Here is a 14,419-nt window from a genome sequence, read left to right on the forward strand (position 1 = left end):
GGGTTTGTGCTAATATTAACTACATAAAAATCGCCTTATATCTAAGTAGCGAGGATGGAGGTTGGGGGGAGGGAAGGGAGGGCTGGTCCTGGGATTCTTAACCGATTTCAGTGCACATGAGGTCAGTGACAATCTACAATTTACCAGTTTTCTATTTATACTCTCAATGTAGAATTCAAATCTGGTTTAAAATAAAACCCTGCTACTTCCATTCTGGTTGTAACTCCATGTGTAATTGACAAACAGCCTTTATTAGTGATTTCTCGTTTCTCATCAAGTGATTCATTTTGCACAGAAACATGGTTGGGAACTCGCATGGTACTGGGCTGGGTATTTTCAATCTAATATATTCATGCTGAAGATGAAATTTTACCTGTTTAACATCCCAACTGCCAATCAGATGAGTCAGGTTGGTAGGGTCAGAGTTGTTCTTTTGGTTTCTTTCTTTCTTTTTTTTTTTTTTTTTTGGCAGCTGGCCAGTATGGAGATCTGAACCCTTGACTTTGGTGTTATAACATCACTTTCTAACCAGCTAAACTAATCAGCCAGCCCTGTTCTTTTGGCTCCTTAGCACAACTTTAACATGTTGCTGAAGTTCTTGAGAAAACCCCTGATTGTAGGTTTTATATCATATTGTCTTTGGTCCCCATGACATAATGCAAATACATCTGGATATACTTTGTACTGGCTAGTAGTGATGATTGTTCTAGTTATGATGGAGCTAACATTTGCTGAATGTACTTCCATCTGGGCATATACTTGGAGCTGTTTTTCCAGTAATGGTGATGGGTAAGAAGTATCCTGACTTTGTTCCAACTTCTACTAAAGAACAAACTGGTTGGGACAGTGGAATAGAGTTTTCTCCTGTATTAATGTTAACCGTAGTTTGAAATTATAAACCTGGTTCATTATCATTGTACTCTAAATGAGAGAGCTAACTAGTTAACCATGAGTATTCATGATATGACTATTAGAAAGTTTGTCTTTCTTGAGGTTTCTCACTTTTATTGCTTTTCAGTCTCCATATTAATCTAATTCCAGATGGCTAAAAACTAATTTATTACTGAGATGTCAATGAACTGGAATTTGCAGATTTGCCATGTCTCTGCCACATACATATGTGCTCATTTCAAGACAAAAATAAAAAATATGAATTTTGAAGAAGCTAGTGGTTTGGAGTATTAGTGAGAATGTTAGAGTCAGAAAATAGTTTAATGGAAAGGCAATGTGTCTCCACATAGGATGTAAGGACATAAGCACAGATGCAGTGTCGGGCTAGCCTATAGTGTCTTTGGGCAAATTAGAAAAAGGTGTCTGCTTCCTCCAGAAGATACAGCCCTGAGTCAGGTTGTAGCTTACCCAGTGAGTGAAAAGTAGGCTGTGTTTCAGATCCTGTTCATTCCTTCTGCGAGGCACACTTGTGCAAGGCATAACTTCTTATCTCTACGTGGTAGCCCTATGTTGAAGGAGCTTCAAGGTATGTGGATTTCTATTGGTCTTCAAGCAGGAAATGTTCCTATGTTCATCTCATACAGCTGAATACATCTTCTAAAATAATGGTTCTCAACACTGACGGCATTGGCATTACCTGTAGAACTTTAAAAAATCCCAATGCCCATGCCATCCGAGACCAATTACATCCAGTTTTCTGGGAGAAGAACCTATGCATCAGTACTTTTTTAAAACTCCCAGGTGAATACAGGGTTGAGGGCACAGGGCTACACTGATCGGTTAAGAGACACAGCAACCAAACTGAATGTAAATCCTTGGCATTATCCAAGCTAAACTTGCCAACCTCAATGCAAGTGCATTTCCTCTTTCTGTTCTTAGAAAGATGTCAGCACCTTTCTCCTTTAAATCACCCTCACACCAGAGGTCAACTTTTTGCTTTGGCCAAAGCTGAAGGAGACAAACTCATATTGAAAGAAGAAACACAGGACTGTGAATTTAGTGATTTATGGAATGACAAGAAAGTAAAATCTAGAATCACATTTGAAAGTGAAAAAATGGTGATGATAGCAAGTTGGCAGGCTGGAAGTCTTGATAACAAACTACTGTCTGTTTTCCATCCTTAAATCAGATGAAGTAAAGGCTGTTTTCTAAAGCTCATATTTTAGCATGTGAAATTTAAAGACTCACAGGGGAGATATAAATACTGTCTTTTGAAAAAATAAATAAATAATTTTTTTTTAATTTTAAATAAAAAATAATGTACTTTTATTTGTATAATTTAAATTGAGATGTTGATTCAAAATGAAATGTAAATATTTCAAATGCTCTGCTCCCCTGCTCTCTAAAACATACTACAGTGGATGTCTAAGAAAAAAATAGAATAAAAGCAGAACTCTAATTCTTCAGAAAGAAAATCATTATAGAAGCTTAGAAAGTAGATTCTATCATATAGTACTTAGGTAATTTTAAAAGTTCTGAAAGAGTAAAAGAAAAAGGCTTAGAAGACAGACACTAAAATATAGTGTAGTGAAATTAAGGGCTGTTTTTATTCTATTCTTTTTGCTTATACTCATATATTTTCTAAATTTTCTACAGGGAATATATAACTAATTTTATAAAGAGAAACAAAGTTGTACTTTTATAAAGAAAGAAGAAATGCTTCACCATTTTTATTTCACATAAATTAAACAAAGGCAAATAATTTAACAGAAAGTTCTTTTTCATGTACCCAATGCTGAGAAAGCCATCTTCATTCTGGCTATAGACAAGCCAATGCACACTATCTCTGGGATTTAACAAAAAGGAGGAAGTGAAACCAAAATTGCCCAAAGATTACTCTACACCCTTGTTTTGGCATTGTCCTGATTCATTTTAGAATTCCAAACACAGCACTGAAGCCAGAGCTAGAACAGCACTGAGCTGGGTAAGTATACTGAAAACAGGGTAGTGTAAGGATCATGGGCTTTCCCACCTAACATTTATCCTGATTTAGTCACATTCTGACTAAACAGTTGAAGGAATCACAGCAGAACTACTTCTATATGGCGTTTCCATAAATGACATTCTGAAAAAGCGTTTGTCCCTAATTATGAATAAAGGTAATCAGAAAGTGGCTCTCAAATGTACACTGTATGAGATAATCTTGAGAGCATCAATTGCACTGCTACTTAGCACAAGTTTGCATGACCTAAGCAAAAAGGAAATTAAATAAACCTTAAAGCTATCAAGCAAATAAGAATTTGAACTAAAACATGGAAATAACATTCATATCATGGTATAGCAGAATGAGCCCAGCTTTCAAGAGACTCAGAATTAATTTCCAATATTAGCTGTGCTACGTGATTTTGCTTTGACCTTATTTTATCATCTATGAAATAGAATCATAATAAATTTCTTATGCAATTGTTAGGATAAAATCCGATACAAACATATGAAATGCCTAATATAGAGAATTTGGCAGACAGTAGATGCTGAGTCAATAGTGACAATTTACCATAGTTTCTGTTAGGTCTCTATCCTTAGATGACTTTTTGCTGCATGGAAAGAAAAGGAATTTTATAAAATACCTTTTTCCCTAACCAAATATAACATGTAAGATTGGTATAGTTTAACTGTCTAGACATTTTACAACTTGCTCTTAAGAATATTTTTTCAAAAAGGAATTTTTAAATCAGAGTAGCCTCTTTCCAGAAGTTATTTAATCTCCCTGATTCAGTTTCCTTGTCTGTAAAGTGGGGACACCAACCCACCTATGTAATAGGGACCTTGTTAGCCTCTAACAAGATAATGCAAATAAAATGCTTTTGAAACTGTAAATAGGTAGCTATTTCAGTTTAATTGTTTAAGCTATTAAGTTTAAAACGATGTAAATATTATTTATATCTATCTTCTTGACCAAATCTTCCTAATTGTCTTAGAAGATAGCTTCTTTTGTTCTAAATGATATGAAACACTTATTACTTCTCTCCCTAAAAATGCACTATGCTTGAAGTGTATTAATTGTGATATGCTACATATACTACATGTTTCATCTTAGCTTAATTTCTTAGACACTAATTACCAAAGAAAAAGAGGCCATGGTGATGTGATACTGTGCATTACATATAGTAAATCAATAATTAATATTGTGGTATCTGTTTAATCAATGGATTAACAAAGATAACTGTGATCATGATAATTTTTTTCACTACTTCAAACATGATTCTATCTATGTAAAAAAGATCCTACATTTTGGGGATAAACCACTTTACATTTCCATTTTATGAAACTTGTTAATTTTTCTATAAAAGAGTGAAATTTAAAATGTAAGGAAGCTTCTGTCCTTGAACATTACTATTTTTACACAGCAGTTTTATCAGAAGCAAGTGGTTAAAGTTTTAGGATACAGAGGAGCTGTTAACTAGACCACTGTACTTAAAAACATGTGAAATGACACAGAGAGAATGCTTTGGAGAGGACTCTAGAAAAGAGTTGCCTTCTTCTGTCTGAAGCGAAGAAGAGGATTGGAGGAGGAAGAGACAATAAAAATGTTCAACTTATTTACTCCTGATGATAAAGGTGAACAAATATAAAATTACAGAATCAGACATAGAGGGGTCACATCATTGTCTTCCACCAGACTTAGTTCCTCTTCGTACCAGTAGAGGCATAAGAAGACCAAGAACAAAGATGTCCCCCCAGAACTGAAACTACACCAGGTGGAACAACAGTTGTCTCAGCTGGCTGCATAAAGGAGCTGATTCAAAACATGTGGGGGCAGCAAAGAGCTATTCTGCAAAGCCCAGGGCCAACAGGTGAGTGAGTCATTCATCTTATAGGAGATCAAGGGGGACAGAATAAAACACAGGGCAGGTGGAGCCCACACAGGTGACATAGGTTCAAAAGGGGGCTGAATTCGACTATGCATTCAATAAATATTTGTACACATCTGCTTTGTGCAATGCATTGCATTCGGTATTGGAGATATAACTGCATCCTCAGGAATCCAAGTCTGGAAGAATACAGACAAACAATTGAAATGTGTTTACAATGGTATATAATAAGCCTTATGATGGAGTAAATACAGGGGACTAAGATCTTCATCTAGAAGAACACTTGACTCGAATCTGAGCTAACAGAGGAGGCTTTCTGGAGGAAGTGAACTGAAATTACACAATGAGTTCTTGAGCAGAGGGGAGGAGGAAAGGTGAGAGTGTACCATTGGAAGACTGTATGCAAAGGCCAAACAGATTTAGATGCATGGGATGGTGCAATATGAGGCTCGAGTGATAAACTCATGAAAAGCCTTTTAAGCCGTGCAGTGAGTTTGCATTTTGTCACGGAACAACAGGAAGCTTTTTAATTTTTTTAAGCAACAGGATAGTGACATGGTCAGATTTGTGTGGTGGAAAGATCATTCATCTGCTGTGTTAAAGAAACAGAAATTCTAAATCAGTCGGTCCACTGGTGCAGCTGAAGAATTGTGTTTTGAAATATCTCTGCGGGTGATTCTAAAGCATAGCTGCATTTTGGAAACCTCTGCTCTAGGACAGATAGACCAATTCAGCACCAAAAGCACTTAAAATTTTTGCTCAAGGTTCATTCCCAGGGACTTGCCTGACCCAGAGGTGTCTCTATGTTCTCCCTGTGTTATCAGTCCCACTGACCTTTCTTCACCAAAGAACCATGGTCACTTCAGACCAGCAATTGAACCCAAGAGGGTCCCCGGAACCCGTTGGAAGTGTTTGCCAGTTCTGGACAAACTAGGGTGATCAACTGTTACAGTTTGCCTGGAACTAAGGGGAATAGAGTCTTACCAATCTGGACTTTTGAAAACCAGGACAGTCACAGTCAATCTGGGACAAGCTGGTCACCGTATGGCAAACACCAAGTGAGAAGGAGACTGGATATTCCATAATATCCCTGCATCTAGGCAGGGAACCCATAAGTGGGCTTACCATGCTGAGGAACTGAATTTCATTGATCATTTCCAAAACATAGCTTTCTTTAAAGGCAAGATGCCGTTATTGACTATTATGTCTGGTGATAATTTTAACTGTATTTTAAACTTGTGGGGTTTTTCAATCTTTAAAAAAAAAAATCATAATAAATAGGAAAGAATGTTTAGTTCTTATGCCCCTGTTACATAGCTTTTCCACATTTCTAAACTGGGGATGTATATGACCCTCGGAGCACAGGGTGAAATGACAACGAGCCTTGAAGCCTGAAGATAAACAAGGTACATCCTCCTAAAGCACTACGATGACTGAAAGATGGGGTGGTGGCAAGTGGTTTACAATAATTTCAGAATATTAATACAATTTTAACATTCACTTAAGTGTTTAGGACATAACACAAGACTTTAAAAAACATTTGCTTAAGGCAGACAACTTAGAACAAACTCTCAGACAATGCCACCATGACCCATGGCATGCTGGTGCACTTACTTGGTTGGAGGAAGCATACCCAGTGGGAAGTCTGAGAAACCTGCCCCTACCTAATGACACTTTAAATAAGGCATTCCTGCCAACAGCTGCAACTTTAAATGAGGGATCCATCTTGAGGCAAGAATAAATCTGTTTCTATGTTTATGGAAGAACCAGAATGACACAGATCCTAAATACTATCACTTCTTTGTATTATTTACTTAACTGCTTAAATGTGGTCATTGCTGCAGTGAGCCAAGATAATATGGTCCTGGAGGATCAACACACACCCATTCTGTGACTGCTTTCCTATTCTGGGAACTCAACTGTGCTGTGTCTATTTACATTAGGTAATTTATTCATTTAATTGTCTATTTCCTTCTTAGGCTGTGAGCTATATCTACAGTGCCTAAAAGAGAGCCTGCCACATGATAGGCACTCAGTGAAGATGTGTTGAAATAAAGAAAATTAAAATTAAGTGATGTGAAGACAGGGAGGAATAAACTAGTACTGAAAATCTCAGAACAACCTTAACTATTTAGCCTTGTTCAAAAGATCTAAACAATTACATTTTGTCATCCTCTTTAGTCTTTCATCTGACATCTTTGTCTACAATTTAGAGTCACTTTGTTCTTAAGTTTATTCCAAAAAGAAAATATGTAAACTGAGTAAGGAAAAACAGTACATTCCACCAGAATGTTGCAACAGGAAATGGACTGTCTTTAAATCTCATCCAAATTAAATTATACTATTTACCCCAGTTAGGTAAATACTAATATTATAAATGAATTAAAATAAATAAAGCCATGTAATTTGCAATGTTCTTAGTTATTACTATAAATATTAAACTCATTTTTTTCTCCTGAATTTTAGAAAGCAAAGTTAACATGGTTAGTAATACAACAACATACAAGGAGAGCATCTGTACATGGTTAGTTTAAAGGACCATTGGAATTAAAAATGTGACTTTTGATTTCTCTGAAGAAATGTTTCTCCTCAACAATTATAGTAACCTAAAAGTCTCTATAGAGCTTTTTCATTAAAGACTAGCAGTTTAGACTGAATATCATCCAAAAGAAATCTCATTAAAATATCAGAAGCACGTGTTATTTATCATGTTAAAACTTGCTTTTACCATCATTATGAAAGCTTGAATTTTTAAAAGTAAATTCCTCAAAATCCCGATGATGTTTTCCTCAAGAGACCCTGAATAGCCAAAACAATCTTTAAAAAGAGCAAAGTTGGAAGTCTCACACTTCTTGATCTCAAACTTACTACTAAGCTACACTAATCAAAACAGTGTGGTACTGTCATAAAGACAGATATATGTCAATGTAATAGAATAGAGAGCCAACAAATAAACCCTCGTACATTCTGTATAGCCAAATGATTTTCCACAGTGGTGCCAAGACCATTCAATGGAGAAATGAGAATCTTATCAACAAACAGTGTTGGGAAAACTGGATATCCACATGCCAAAGATTGAAGTTGGACCCTTACCCTACAGAATATACAAAAATTAACTCCAAATTAATCAAAATGTAAGAGCTAAAACTATAAAACTCTTAGAAAAGTAACAGGAGAAAAACTTCTATCGGATATTGGATTTGACAACTGTTTTTTGGATATGACACCAAAAGCACAGGCAAATAAAGAACAAACAATCTGGATTATGTCAAACCTAAAAATTTTTGTGCATCAAAGACACAATCAACAGAATAAAAAGCAGCACATGGAATGGGAGAAAATATCTGCAAATCATATGTCTGATAGGAATTCATACCCAGAATATTAAAGAACTCAAAAAAAGAGAAAAATTTAAAGCGAGTGTAGGACTTGAATAGACATTTCTCCAAAGGAGATATATACATGGCCAACAAGCACACGAAAAGTTGCTCAATATTACAAATCACTAGGGAAATGCAAATAAAACCACAATGAGATACCACTTTACATTCATTAGGATGACTATTATCAAAAAAACAGAAAATAATAGGTGTTGGTGAGGATGTAAAGAGATGGGAACACTTGGGCACTACTGGTGGAAACGTAAAATGGTGCAGCCACTGTGGAAAACAGTATGGCAGTTCTACAAAAAGTTAAAAATGGATTACTGTATTATCCAGCAATTCTACTTCTGGGTACATGTCCGAAAGAATTGAAAGCAGGGATTCAAACAGATATTTGTACACCCATGTTCATAGCAGCATTATTCGCAATAGTCAAAAAGTAGAAGAAACCCAAGTGTCCATTGACAGATAAATGGAAAAACTAAACATGGTGTATACATAAATGGAATATTATTCAGCCTTTAAAAAGAAGGAAACCCTGACACATACTACTACATCAATGAACCTTAATGTTGTGCTAAGTAAAATAAGTCAGTTACAAAAGGACAAATACTGTATGAATCCACTTATATGAGTATCTAGAGTAGTCAAACTTATAGAGACAGAAAGTAGAATGGTGGTTGCCATGGGAAGTAGGGAGGAAGGAAGGGGAGTTATTGTTTATGAGTACAGTTTCTGGTTTACAAGATGAAAAAAATTCTGCAGATGGATAGTGTTGATAGTCGCACAACAAGGTGAATATACTTAATGCCACTGAACTGTACACTTAAAAATAGTTAAAATTGTAAATTTTATATTGCATCTATTTTACCACAATTTAAAAAAATTAAAAATACATTTCACTCCAAAAAAATTCAAATAAAAAAAGAAAATGAAAAGTATTTCCAATCTTTTATCTAGAGATTATCATTTTTTTAAAAAACTGACGTTTCATGTAATAGATCATAAAAGTATAGTCATTTCCCTGTGATTAGTCACTGAATGTCACTGTTACCCCTGGATTTAAGTGCATTTTATTACTTATTTGATTTTCTTCTTTTTTCTTTTTTACACACATTGGGATATTAATAGTGTGACAGCTGCTATGTCTTGGATTAGAAATTAGATAAGGTCACAGGTTCCCTCATGCAATGCTGTGATCCTACAGTGGATAATTTCTTAAATTCCAAAGACTGAAACTTTTTGTTCTATACCAATAAAGACCTTGGGCAGAGCCCTTAAACTGCCACGTCTATACGTAATCAGCAGATAGGGTCCAGCTTTCTGTGAACCAGGTGAGAAGCTGAATTCTTTAGAACAAAGAAGAAGTCCTTGCTAAGTCACAAGTAGGTATTTTCTCACTGTGGTGGTTTTTCCAGCTCAGTACATTTAATCCCCTCAATAAAAACCAGCTAGACGAAGACCCAGGACAGATCAAGCGTCTCTGGCACAATTCTGCTTCTTAGATTAAATTTTTCTTCACCTCCTTACTTTTTTCTATGACTGCCCTCTGTTACAGTTGGTCTCTAGAAGTTATTTTTTCAGCTTGAGTGAAATCCTTGTGTAATTCCATTTGGAAGACTGACTGGCAGGGTGGTCTTGCCACAGAGCTATTTGCATGAGGGACCGAGGCTCTTCCTGGGAAAGAATTCATCCCAAGGGAGGAAGGACACCATTTTGGTTGACGGACAATGGAGCAGGGTCAGAGGGGAAGGGTGAGTCTAAGTGCAACACAGTGCCCGTCACTCAGACTCTTGTCCAGTCCATCCCCTCCACCCATGCCTGAGTCCCGGGGTGAGGGATTGCCATAAAAGACTCAAATAAAAACCTGAGGAATTGGTAAATTAGAATTCAAGGCATCACAGCTTCAGCAATAAGGGGGGAAGGTGGGGAGGAGCAGCCGTCTCTGTATCTCGCATCATGCTCTCAGAGTAGACATCAGCCTGAGCAGCCTCCCAGGAGACATCAATGATGTAAACAGAAGAGAGCCTGGGGCACACACAGCAGTGTTGGCTGAGCTTCCAGCAAGCACTTACAGGGGCAGCAGTCATGACCACAGCGGGTTGGAGTAGGAAAAAAGGGCAAAATGGCAAGTGCTCATGGTAGCCCAGAGCAGTGTGTAGAACGTGTGTGGGTTGCTCTCGGGGCCTTCCAGGACTTATGAGAGGAATCCAAAGGAGCCTAGCATTCCCACTAAGCAGGAGGGGGCAGAGGAAGGAGAAGGAAGAGATGGCTTTGTAAAGTCTTTGATATTATTTTTATCCTCAGACTGGCGAGGGCTGGGAAACGTGGGTAATACATTTTCATAAGAGAAACTATTTTAACCAGACAAGATAAGACTACCTTGTGTAGAGGCTCATATGAATCATATAACAGTGAGTTCCTTTGGGTTTACTGTATTTCCTTATCTGTTCATTTCAGCCTCTGACCTAAGTGAATTCTATATTTATAGCATACATTTGACCAACTACAGTTGAGTTTTCCAAACAAAAATACAAGAAAATCTCAGCCATTCTGAACCCACAGGAAATGTCACACTGGATATTTACTATTACAATAAAATCAAGAGGTAGCACTTTAAATACTAGAGTTTTTCATGTTAAGGGTTTGGGAATAGGTGCATCATCACATGTATTACAAAGTCCCTTTCTACTTTAAAAGAATATAACATTCAAGTTAATGTCTTTTCGAAAACTCAGAGTGGTCATTATAAGTATCAATTTTCTGATGTACTGAAGATGTGTATTGTTATGTGGTCACTGAATCCACTTGCTTTTTGTTTTTCTTTTTAAGCAAGTTCCTGATTAGTTTCTAACTAGCAAGTTAAAGCTAGTTTTTTGCTTCTTTTCCCTCTTACTCAACAGATGCAATGTGGTAGAAAAAGCATGCACTTTGGAATCTTGTGTTAGAAATATGCTTCTGTACTACTGCTAGTATGACTTGGAATGAGTAAGTTAGCCTCTCTGAACTCAGTCTCTTTCTCTGTAAAATGAGCATAGGGATAGCTACCTCACAGATTATACATGAGCTAATGTATACAAAGTAACTGGTAAATGTTAGTTACCTCACCCCTCGGGAATCAAACAGACAAATTGTGGCTCTGCTGTTTACTGTAGCTATGTGACCTGGGACCAGTCATGTCTGAACCTCACTTTCTAAACCTGTATGAGAATGAAATACATGTATGTGACTAACATAGTGCCTAACATAGTGTACTAACATATAGTAGATGCCCAATAAAAGGCAATCTCCTTTTTTTTTTTTTTCCCTTTCCTAAGAGTGAATTGACTGATGTGGAACAGCTGGATCTATTGGGCAACATAACCAAAAGCCTTTCCACGAACTGAATCAATAGGTTGAAAGTTAAGGCAGTTTTTCTCATCTCTGTTGCTCTCAACAGCCTGTGACTGCCCAAACTTCTCATGACCATACAGTCTCTGTGTTCCCTATGCCAGAAAGCTAACAGACTACTGGCGACCCCAAGTCAGCTTGCACTGCACTTTGGAGCCTCCTGCACTATTTGTTGATGTGATTTGAAGAAGCACCTCAATCTCTAATTCAAGAATCTGGACCACACTGTTTACTCCAGAGTCTGCAGTTCCTTCGTCACCACTATCAAAAGATTATAGCATTGCAGAGATGATTTATTTTTTCTAAACTTTACTTAGTATTCTATTTAAAACCCAGCATTAATAAGAAACAATGTTAAATAGTACATCTTGTGCTAGCACTCATGCTGAAAGTAGGCATTGCCTGTAGATAAAGGATACAACCTAAGTCAAGTCCTCTGATTTAGGAAAAGAAAATTAAAATGAGTCCAAAAAAATGAAAATGTTAAATTTTTTAAAATTGCATCTTTATTATTTCTTTATGACCACATGTGAATCTATAATTATCACAAAATAAAAAGCTTAATTAAAAATAAATTTGAAAAATAAAAATAATTGCATCTTTAATATTTAACAATATTCCTGTAGAATCGCTACTTGGAATGTCCTTTTTTAAATAAAGGAGATCCCTGAAAAATCCAGAAAACTTCTGTACAATTTGTAATTTGCTAACTGCTTTTCACGGGCAATATTTGGCTTTAGATGTCAAACTTACCCTTTCAAAGATAAAGTATAGTCGATTGTATCTACTCATAAAATTATCTTGCCTTTTCAGTATATTGGACCAGAGATAGAGCACATTCAAAAATTTTTTAAACAGGAACATCTCGTGTATTTTTACCTAAGCACTATTGTTTAGGAGTTTTGTGATGCTCTACAATTTGAGAATGGACATAAAATTTGTAGAATTGCCATTTCTGATGCCTGATATTTCCCTAATCTTGGTGGTCATCCCCTTGTAATTACAATGACTCATTTTCTCCCTCCTGGCAAGACTGGGAGCTCAGTGAGGATACGAGCCTCTTGTTCTCTTTTGTGTCCTAGCTCCTACTAAAATGACTGATGCAAGTGGCTGCTCAATAAATATTTGTTAAATGAATGACACGTTTGTGCACGCACATGCATATTCGGCTTATCCATCAACAATTTCTTGTGCTTCTTTTAAAACACGCACATTTTCTCCTTTGAGGACAGAACTGCTTTTTAAAAATCTACCTTTTACCTTTCACTAGAGAAAGTTTAGATTCCAAAAGATATTGGCTTATTACTTTCATTTATGTTCACAAAATCCCTGGAAAGTCTTCCGTTGCATATGAGGAGCAAATAGAAATGAACTACAGTTAATTTTCATTATTCACAGTAGTTATGTTCTGTAAAGTTGCCACAAACAGTGAATTAGTGAACACTAAACCATTGCTCCCAGGGGAACATATTAGTTCATTTTTGTGTTATGTAACAGAATTCCTGAGACTGGGTAATTTATAAAGAAAAGCAGTTTATTTGGCTTACGATTCTGGGCAGCTGTATCTGGCACAGGCCTCAGGCTGCTTCCACTTATGGCAGAAAGTGGCAGGGCGGCAATGTGTGCGAGGAGATCACTTAGTGAGAGAGAAAGTGATAGAGATAGAGAGAGAAGGGAAGACAGAAAGAGAGGGAGAGGGACAGAGGAAAGGAAAAAGGGAGGGATGGAGGGAGAGGGAGGGGAGGGGCCAGGCTCCTTTTTAACAACCAGCTCTCCCGGGAACTAATAGAGTAAGAACTCACCACCGTCAACTTCCCCCCAACCCCAACCATAATCCAAACACCTCCCACTAGGACCCACTGCCACGCTGGGGATCATCAGATTTCTACATGAGTTTTGGAGGGCCAGTCATGTCCAGACTATAGCAAGGAAACACAGAGTTATGTTCCTATGAGTCTCTCTTCACAACATTTTCATCAACCCCTCAATGCATTACCCTTGTTTTATGTGTTTTTTCTGTTTAAAGACACCTTATTTAATATAAATTGTTGTTTAATTAACATTGAACTCACAGTCAATAGCACTATAACTCTGGTCCGAAGGAAGCTTATCCAACACACATTTTCTCCTCAAAGCATATCACAGCCTTCTTTGCACTCAGGAACGCTAGAAAGTATGTCAGCACTATACCTGGGGACCATTTTAAATGGCAAAATCACCAACAAAAAGTAAACAAATATGGAAAATATGGCACTTAATATACCACACAAAGGACACTTGCCTACAATGAGCTGAAACAAGAAGGCAAAGCATAGCCTTATTCTATCTCGGCTGGAAACATGCACATTTTTTGCTGTCCTACACATGTCTGCAAATGGCCATGAAAGTGCTGCAAGTATTGATTTGAGGATTACAAATAAATTTTAGCAAGTAGGCAAATTCACATTACAGAATCTGTGAATAATGAAGATCAGCTGTATTTTGAAGCCATACAGATCATTGTGGGATAGAGGTGAGACAAAGACTATTACTGCTCACCAAATGTCCATGGCATCTCCCACTTCCCAGCCTCCTTGTAGACTGGAGGGGGTATGTAACTAGCTATGGGAGAAACGGTGGGTGAGCTGGTGCACAACTCTTCCACTTTTCTCTTCTGTTCAAACAACTAATGATGTTCATCATGGTGGAAATTACATCAGCCTGGGTCCCTGAGTGATCATATGGAAGAGAAATCACTCCCTGTTCCCACCAATCCAAGATGGACAAGGGTAATGAGGAAGAAGTTTTATTGTATGAAGTAACCAGTATTTGGAGATAAATTTATTATTGCAGCATGTCCCAGTCTACCCTTATTAACATTGAAATTGGCACACCAAAATAGAG

The 14,419-nt window shown here is 37.0% G+C and overlaps 1 protein-coding gene across 3 annotated transcripts in view; it reads right to left on the reverse strand.

Moving 5' to 3' along the window:
• FILIP1 (filamin A interacting protein 1) overlaps nt 1-14,419 on the reverse strand; it is a 204,502-nt gene that overhangs the window by 75,769 nt on the left and 114,314 nt on the right. The gene's annotated exons all lie outside the window — the stretch shown is intronic.

This window comes from Cynocephalus volans, chromosome 5, assembly GCF_027409185.1.
Source record: "Cynocephalus volans isolate mCynVol1 chromosome 5, mCynVol1.pri, whole genome shotgun sequence".
Taxonomy (NCBI): domain Eukaryota; kingdom Metazoa; phylum Chordata; class Mammalia; order Dermoptera; family Cynocephalidae; genus Cynocephalus; species Cynocephalus volans.